Below are 9361 nucleotides of genomic sequence, written 5' to 3'. Positions count from 1 at the left end.
AAGTGTAGCATATGATGATCACATTTGGAACTAATTAGTTTACGTGATGGAACGTTTATAGCAAAACAAGCATCTAAACAAAAAATGGGAATACATATAGTACTCATACATTTCAATTCATGCTACCATAAATAATTTCATCTAACTCATTTGCAAAGGGGACAAATAGGTCCATAACCATTCAGAAGTAATAAGCATTATCAAAATCATGTGCTCTTCACATAAACTTATTCACTATGTATGATGATACATGGTATAAATTTTGTAATTGTGGAAGTGGAATCTACTCCAATAGGAGTATGCAAAATCAAGAATGACTTTGTGTATGACATGTTTAAGCTAATTTAAAAGAGAAACCCTAAATCAAGAGTGAGATAGAGAGACACAATGTAAGCACAAAACTTTATTCTCTATTGTAAAATTCAAATGGTTTTGCCAGCATATATATATATATATAAGATAAAACATAGGCTTAACTTTTCCCTTGTGGATATTTACATAGATAGCCACAAGAAAAAACTCATAATATGTATGTGGAAATTACCACAGACAATACAATTTAACACGACCCCTTAATGGGCACGCACTTTGTAATTGATTCAAATCATCAATGCCAGAATAAACTTGAAGCCCATTAGAGCATGCAGAGATGAGAATCAAGCCATTAGAAGATTTTATTCTCGGCATTGGATATATTTTTTAGTGTCAAAATCTTGTCAATAACAAGTCTTTTTTTGGTGACACTATCAAATACGGGTATATAATGGCCATATTCACATTGTCCCATTTGTACAAACTAGACTTGGACATATTTGTAATATGGTCAAAGGGCACTTGCCTTAACTTAGTCATATATAACTTAGGTTATAAGTAGTTTGTTAAGGTTGTTGCCATTCTTTCATTGTAACGTATGTGAATAATACAGTTACTCTTTGTGCCTCTGCATCTCTATCTCTCTCTCTCTATCTCCTTCACTCGTCTTGTATCTTGATCTTGATCTTAGAGAAATGGTTTAGTGCAATGCAAGAAGAAATGGATTTCTTGCATGAAAATTACACCTACCACCTGGTTGAGCTAATGGAACGTAAGAGAGCACTAAAAAACAAATGGGTCTACAAGGTGAAAACTGGAGAAGATGGCAACACACCCAGATATAAGGCCCACATTGTGGTGAAGGATTTTCAGTAGACAAAGGATGTCAACTTTGATGATATTTTCGCACCAGTCGTGAAGATGACATCCATCCAAACTGTTCTGAGCATACCTACTAGTATGGATTAAAGATTGAACAGTTGGATGTCAAGACTGCATTCTTGCATGGAGGATTAGATGAAGACATCTATATGCAACAACCCAAAGGCTTTGTAGTGAAAGGAAAAGAGAACCTGGTGTGTCGACTGAAGAAAAGGTTGTATGGTTTGAAACAAGCTCCATGCTAATGGTGAAAGAAGTTAGAATCCTTCATGCTGGAACCTAGGTTCCATAAAACACAAGCTAATCACCGCGTGTTTATAAAAAGGTATAATGACGGTGACCTCTTGATCCTTCTATTATATGTTGATGACATGTTAATAGTCGGATGGGACACAAAGAAGATCGTGAGCTTGAAGAAAGCGTTAGGCAAATCGTTTGCAATGAAAGATCTTGGACAGGTCAAATAGATTTTGGGGATGCACATAGTTCAAGACAGAACTAGGAAGGTGTTATGGTTGTCACAAATGAAGTACGCTGAAAAAGTCCTACTACCCTACACTCTTTCGCATAACACGATGTTTGTCACCGGCTTACCCCTCCACACTTCCTCCTAATTTCTACTCTACCCTTGCCCCACTCTCTCCTATTTCCAATCCTACCCTTCCCAATTTTACTTTATGTTATTTTAATTTGTCATTTTATCTTCTCTTACTTTCTCTTATTCTCATGTGTACCCCTCCCTTTTCTCTTTTCCCTAACCTTCTCCATTTGTTCCTTGAGTTTTTTACTTTCTAGCCTTTTTATTTTTAGCCCCTTCAATTTAATTTTAATTTTAATTTCTGTTTTAGTATCTCGGCCCCCTCTAATTTTTTTCCGATCCTACCCTTCCCAATTTTACTTTATGTTTTCTTTTAATCATCTCTTACTTTCTCTTATTTTCATTCATACCCCCCCCTTTTGTCTTTTCCCTAACCCTCTCCATTTGTTCCTTGAGTTTTTTTCTAGGCTTTTTTAGCCCCTTCAATTTAACTTTAATGTTTTGTTTTTGTATTTCTCCATTCAATTTAATGTTTTCTAAACTCTGTACATAGGATGTGCTCAGAGAGAACTTTTATACAAGTCCATATGGACTGACAGAAGTATTGACACGTACTTCAATGCTCATAACTGAGCTCCTACACTAACTCCCAAATATATTCCCTCGTAGAATATCTATTCAACGGCCTTCTGGTTTCCACACTGATCCAACCTCTTGTTGCGCACCGGTTTACGCACCGATCCGGCTAATGTTGAGCTTGTATCTCAACAAAGATTAATTTAGTTTAATCCCTCTCTCTCATGTATGCATCAACGGTTTGGGCTCCATGATTACCATCTTTCATGTGGACGCAATTAGAGAGACCATTGGTGATGATGTTATCACGCCAACTCTGAAGCAAATCGATAGTACCACATGACATTATTAGGGTTGAGTTCACGTTACCCCCAATGTTAGTAGAGACACTTTTCCAACTTGTAGTCTTTATTCATAGGATACATAGCCAACCACATGATAGAATATTTCATCAAGCCTTTAAGGCCTCTCGATCATTGTATGAGTCCGACTATACTAGCTCATGGTATGGCATGATGGTGAGTTGGCTTCTTGCGAATGGTCTAGACATTAATAACCTACCTCCCCTTAGGTACAACCACATGATTGATTTAACACTTTAATCTCTCATGAGGACCGCAATAAAGTAATACACCAAGACATATGACAAATTTACACTCGATATAAATGGATCACCCCATGAGAGCCACTCCCATCTAAAATGTTGTACTATAAGGAACACTTCATGCACTTCTCTGAGTTAGGTTTTATCACGCGGCCAAAATATCTAGATGTATTCTTACCACATGCACTAAGGGTTGCCATTGGACAACTTAGAATATCATCTCACCAACTTGAGATTGAGAATGGCCATACTAATGGAGTCCCTAGGGAGGAAAGGATATGTAGGTTATGTCACATAGAGATAGAGGATGAGTATCACTTTACATGCAAGTGCCCAACCTACGCCGAGATAAGGGAAAAATACCAAGACATACTTGGTTCCTCTCCCACCCTCCCCAAACTATTAGATACTCTAGATATAAAGAAATTAGGCAAATACATTCTAGAGCTAAAAAAACATAGGGAGAATAAGTTACAAAATGTTGACAATAATGTTGTTAATGTTCACCAACATGTAACAAACGAAGTTTTTCAGGAACAATGTCGACACACTTGCACCACTCGGCCTTTCCCTTGATGAGGCAGAAAACCAAAGAAGAACCAGACGTCCTCGGGTGCCGGGTTTCAAAGCAACTCGACATGGTGTGGAAGCAATAATGAAAATAAGGAAACGTGACCTACACCGTCTAGAAGCCATGGCTAGGGCACTCTCTACATTGGAACCACGGGTCACACCCACATCAAAACCCTTTGACCCCCCATTTCTTTTCGAGAGTCTTGGGTGGAAATAAAATTAGGATTAGTGTAAAGTCATTTCCTTTATCGAGTATAGCACATATTGTACACTACTAGAACTCTTTTAGCTTAAGTTCTATATTTACTTTATTTTATTTTACTTATGATGATTGGATAAATACTCATTTTGTTGTAAACCAATTGTCTCATGGGCCAAATTTGGCCTTAGAAGACGTTAATATATCTTTCCTTCTTTCTTTCTTTCTTTCTTTCTCTCTCAAGCTTATGGGTATGTTTTAATCTCATTTAGTGTTTTATTCTTATGTAGAGTTTTATTATTAGTGTTTTGATCCTTCATCTCCCTCTCCCCTCCCTCTATCTCTTCTAATCCTCCCCTACACCAAGTTTTGTCTACAATTCTGGTGCGCTCAAATCGATCTTGGTGGTCTCGTCTCCCTCTTGACTTCTCTAGAACCCATCGATGATTTCACCTTTCTTCACTCCTTGTACTAGCCGAAAGGTCAACAAAGACACCTGATCTTTCTCTTAGTTTCCCTTTCCACTAGGCTCTTTATATTCCGGAAACAGTCGAAGACATCAATTTTCTTCTCTATGAGATAGATCTAACTGTGTCAGCTATAGTCGTCGATGAAGGAGACAAAATATCGACTCTCGCCTAGGCTCACATTCTGTGCCGGTCCCCACACATCCGAATGTATTAAGTCGAGCTGATTGCGACTCTGGTTTCACTCGTTGGCAAAAGGAAGTCGTTGTTGTTTCCCTAGTTGGTAGGCTTCACAAACTTGGACCTTCCGGCTACTAAATTTCGGCAAGACAAACACAACTTGTTTCGCCTGCAACTCCTGAAGCTGTTGAAAGTTGACATAGTCAATCCGGTTATGCCATAAGTTGATATCCGATTTGATTTATTTTACTTTGGCAAACATTGTAGTGACAACGTCATTTGTGTTAAGGATGAACATCCTCCCTTCTCCTAGCCCTTGTGCGATGATTTTCCCTTCTTCTTCGATGAAGCTGCCAAGATGGGTAAACCGGACCTACATCCCTTGGTCGATGATTGGTCTAACTAACACCAAATTCTTGGTGATTCTCGAGATGTGAAAGACGTTCATAAGTCTCCCCTTTTTTTCGACATTGCTCAATGGGACATCACCGACATGCTCGATGGGATGTGAGGTGTCCTGACCAGTTTCGACGACCCCTAGTTGTTCCGGTCTCTCCAAATATGAAAACCGCTCCCAGTGGCTCGTCATATGATTTGACGCTCCGGAATCAACATATGAAAACCTCTCACTCGGCTTCGAGGTCTTGCTCTTTATTGAATTGGCCTTGTGCTTTATCACAAAGGGTGGGCCTGTTTCGGGTCCTCCAGAACCTTCTGCGTAGTGCGACCATTGCTGATTTCCTTGTTCGGCCCTGCCTGATCCAGATTTGTTTGGATTTGCCTTCTTCTTCTAGCACTCGCTTTCTCCGTGGCCTTTCTGGCCACAATACTAGCATTCCGACGCAACCTTCGCTAGCCATTTTCGGCACCACCTTGGCTCCCCCTACAAATGGAGGGTCCAGAACTGCTGTCGGCATGTTGATTATGTCTCTGGTTCTTCTCTTGTCGGCCTCCACCATTGGGTGTCGATCCACCATGTTGTCCATGACTACGGGGCCTATTCGCCTCCGTGTACAACATCCGGTGGTTAGGTTGTGTGAACCTTGATGCATCCACGTGGTTTTCTTGGACCATAAGCAATGATTGAAGGTCAAAAAACAATGGTGGTTTCTCCCTCATGTAGATAGTCGTCCGGATTGGCCCATACCTTTGAGCCAAATCACCAACGAAAAATTGTACGATTTCGTCCTCGTCCACCGTCACATTAATGGACCCCAAGGCATAACAGATTTCCTTGATCTTCTTGGTGTAGTCGGTCACTATCATATCCCTCTATCGGATATTGTTGAGCTCTTGACAGAGCTACAACTTACGGGTCGTGGTACTTGCGGCGAAAATCTTCTTCAGATTTTATCAGGCCTCCTTCGACGTCTTTGTATCTCGAATGTAGTCCACCATCTGGTTGTGCACACAGGATGCAAGGCAGTAGAAGACTCTACTGATAGAAAAATGGATGTCGGCCACAACCAAGTCAAATGTGGAATAGGGAGAGAATGTGTTGCAAAAAGCGCAGAATATTGCTCGGCCACAACCGAGTCTTGAACACTTCGATGAGAATGGAGACCATAGAAATGAGAACTAAAGAGTGAACACAAGATGTTTACGTGGAAAACCCTAATAGGGAAAAACCATGGGAGCCCACAGACTCTGAACTATCACTATGAAGAGAAGGTGTACAATCAAAGACTCATAGGCAACTACCTCGAGCTCGGTTTCTTCGCCAGGCCGCGGTTACAACAGAGTATCGCTCTGTATCTCTCTCTCCCTCTCTGTCACTCTCTTCTGTACAATAGTTACAACAACAATAACAACCACACAATACAAAGTGATTGCCCTAAGTCATATTTATACTTATATGAATGTAGGGCTATTTACAAATATAGCCTCAATAGGCTTACTCAAAAAACATATTTACATATATGTCTTCTCTTCCGGTTCTCACCAAGTCCTCTTTATTCATCACCGGATCCCATCCGGAGAGACTGATTTGCCAACAATCTCCCCCTTCACTCGGGCATAGGATATCTTGTCAACCCGATCCGCTTTCGGCACGCGTCCAGCTTGTTGGTTGTTAGGACCTTGGTCAGCATATCCGACCCGTTCTCCTCTATGTGGATCTTCGTCACACGAACTCTTGATCTTCTACTCTCTCCCAAATCCAGTGGTATCTACGCTGGATATGTTTCGTCCGGGAATGGTAGGCCGCATTCTTCGCAAGGTGGATGGCACTTTGACTATCGCAGTAGAGTCGGTATTCCTCCTGTTGGATCCCTAGCTCTCCGATGAAGTCCTTCATCCAGATTATCTCCTTGCCGGCTTCTACAGCTGCCATGTACTCTGCCTCCGTGGTTGACAATGCAATTGTCTTCTGCAGCCTCAACTACTAGGAAACAATTCCCCCTACATAGGTCATGACATATTCGAATGTAGACCGGTTGGTATCCGCATCAGCCGACATATGCGAATCCGTGAATCCATCAAGTTGGGGATTACCAAAGCCAAACCGGAGGCACATACTCGAAGTGCCTTTCAAATAGCGGAGTATCCACTTGACCACGTTCCAATGCTCTTTGTTGGGATTGCTCATGAACCGACTCACCACTCCGACTGCATATCCGATATCCAGCCTGGTACATACCATCACGTACATCAAACTCCCGATGGTAGAAGCATATGGTATCTTCATCATATTCGTCTTCTCTGCCTTTGTTCTCGAGCTTTGTTTCCCGGATAGCTTGCAGTTTGCCAGAAGCGTCGATCCGACCGGTTTCGCCTCCGACATGTTGAACTGTTGAAGCACCTTTGTCACATACTGTAAATGATTACTTGCGGAAGGGTTAGAAAATAGAGAAAGCAGAGAATACACAGAGTACACGAGAGAGACAAAGAGAGCTGAACGTAAAAGCTTTTTTTCAAAACAATATAGACACTCTGTATTTACAACTGTGCTCAGTAGCACTATTTATACAAGTCCTCGTGGGACTGACAGAAGTACCGCGTACTTCAATGCTCACACGAGCATCTGACACTTACTACAAGACTATAACCGCCTAGTAGTCTAAACTAATACTAGGCCTCCGGTTACCGTCTGGATCCGGCTAACTGACTCCCCATCTCACCGGCTCTGTTGCCTGTCGGCTCCGTTGCTCATGGCTTACCGATCCGTCTCGCTTGCCAGGTCAGGATTATTGAGCCGATCCAGCTCCAGTTGAGCATGCCGCTCAACACTCCCCCTCAAGCTCAACTTGAGGTTGGATCCTACTGTTAGCCTCTGTGGCAGTCGGTTCTTCCAACCGACTTCTCCTGGCGTCGCTCCGCCTTGCTCGCGCTCCTCTTCCGGTCCGGTTCTGTTTGCCGCGACCCTTCTGGTTCTGTGCGCCTCGACCTTCTTGGTCGGAATGTCTGCTCAATAGGCCACTCTTCGCTCCTTCGCTGCTATGACTCCGGCACTTGCCGATCCGTCGGTTCCTCCGCGATGGCATCGACTCCCGCTGCATCCGTGTCTGCTTGGCCTTGAATTGATCTGGTTCTTCCAAATCTGTCTGTTGAACCAAATCGATTGTCTCTGATTTGTTCCAACTCTTATCCGAATCAGTTGCTCCCGATCCGTCTTCTGGTTCCAAGCCCTTCACCACATCGAACCATGTCCGGGTGTTGGCCTTCTTCCTTCGCTCAACTCTGTCCTTCTTGACTCTCCCTTCGTCTGTTCTTCCCTCACCAGCGCAATCTGAAGTCTCTTTGCCTTTGCCTATTCCGGTGTCTTTGTCCGTTCTCCCCCTCAAGTGTGGCATGTCAAGATGCTGAACACCAAGCATTTCGGTGAAGTGCTGCAACTTGTCTGATCCGAGTGGTTTGGTGAAAATGTCGGCAACAGTCCGATCCGTGTGAAAATACCGAAGTTCGACCTCACCACTTAGGACACGCTCACGCATGAAGTGATAGTGCACTTCTATGTGCTCTGTACGAGCCTGGAATACGGGGTTCTTGGTGAGTTCCATGCTGCTTACGTTGTCGCAATAGACCAGAATCGGGGTTGGTACCTCGATCCGTAGGTCTTGCAGCAGTCGCCGAAGCCAAATGGCTTCACATGTGGCAATGGTAGCGCCCCGATACTCAAACTCAGTGCTCGACAGAGCAACTGTTGGCTGTTTTTTGTTGCTCCACGCAACAGCTGCGCTCCCAAGGGAAAACATAAAACCGGAAGTGGATCTGCGATCCGACGCATCGCCGGACCAATCGGCATCCATGTAACCGACTAGCTCTTCGGTTATACCTCGCCGGTATGACAGTCCCCGGTCCTTCGTGCTGCTTACATATCGCAGTATCCGCTACGTGCACTGAAGGTGCTCCATGGTCGGCTTCTGCATGAACTGACTTACCATTCCGACCGGATAACTGATGTAGGGTCGCGTGATAGTCAAGTAAATAAGGCTTCCAAAAATTTGTCGGAACCGTTTCTCGTTGCAGGCTGGTCCGGAGTTGGGACGAAGCTTCTGGTTCCGGTCCAAGGGTGTGGAGACAGGTCGTCATTCTGTCATGCCGAACTTGTACAACATATTCAAGACGTAATTTCGTTGTGAGAGGAATATGCCATCGGGGGTTCGGATCACCTCGATCCCAAGAAAATAATGAAGGTGCCCCAGGTCCTTCATCTCAAATGCGTCCGAAAAATGGGACTTGACGCGGTTGACTTTTGGAAGACCCGGTCCGGTGATGACTAAATCATCAACATACAACAGGATACATACCGGACCGGCTGAGCCTTGCCGGATGAACAACGAAGAGTCTGACTTGGAGGCCGCAAACCCCAGCTTGCGCAACTGGTGCGTGATCTTCGCATTCCAAGCTCGAGGGCCTTGCTTAAGGCCATGCAACGACTTCTTCAGCCGGCATACCGCCGACTTGTTCATCTCCGATTGAAAACCGGGAGGCTGAGTCATAAAGACTTCTTCTTCAAGATCACGTTGAAGAAATGCATTCTTCACATCCATCTGATGAAGATGCCACCCCCTTGTCGCAACAACCGCCAA

Source organism: Azolla caroliniana, unplaced genomic scaffold (genome assembly GCF_043228905.1).
Source record: "Azolla caroliniana isolate FFs.n. ecotype wild unplaced genomic scaffold, voAzoCaro1.0.p SCAF_8, whole genome shotgun sequence".
Classification (NCBI taxonomy): domain Eukaryota; kingdom Viridiplantae; phylum Streptophyta; class Polypodiopsida; order Salviniales; family Salviniaceae; genus Azolla; species Azolla caroliniana.
The sequence above is the reverse complement of the archived record's forward strand: the minus strand, read 5'-3'. Positions refer to the sequence as shown.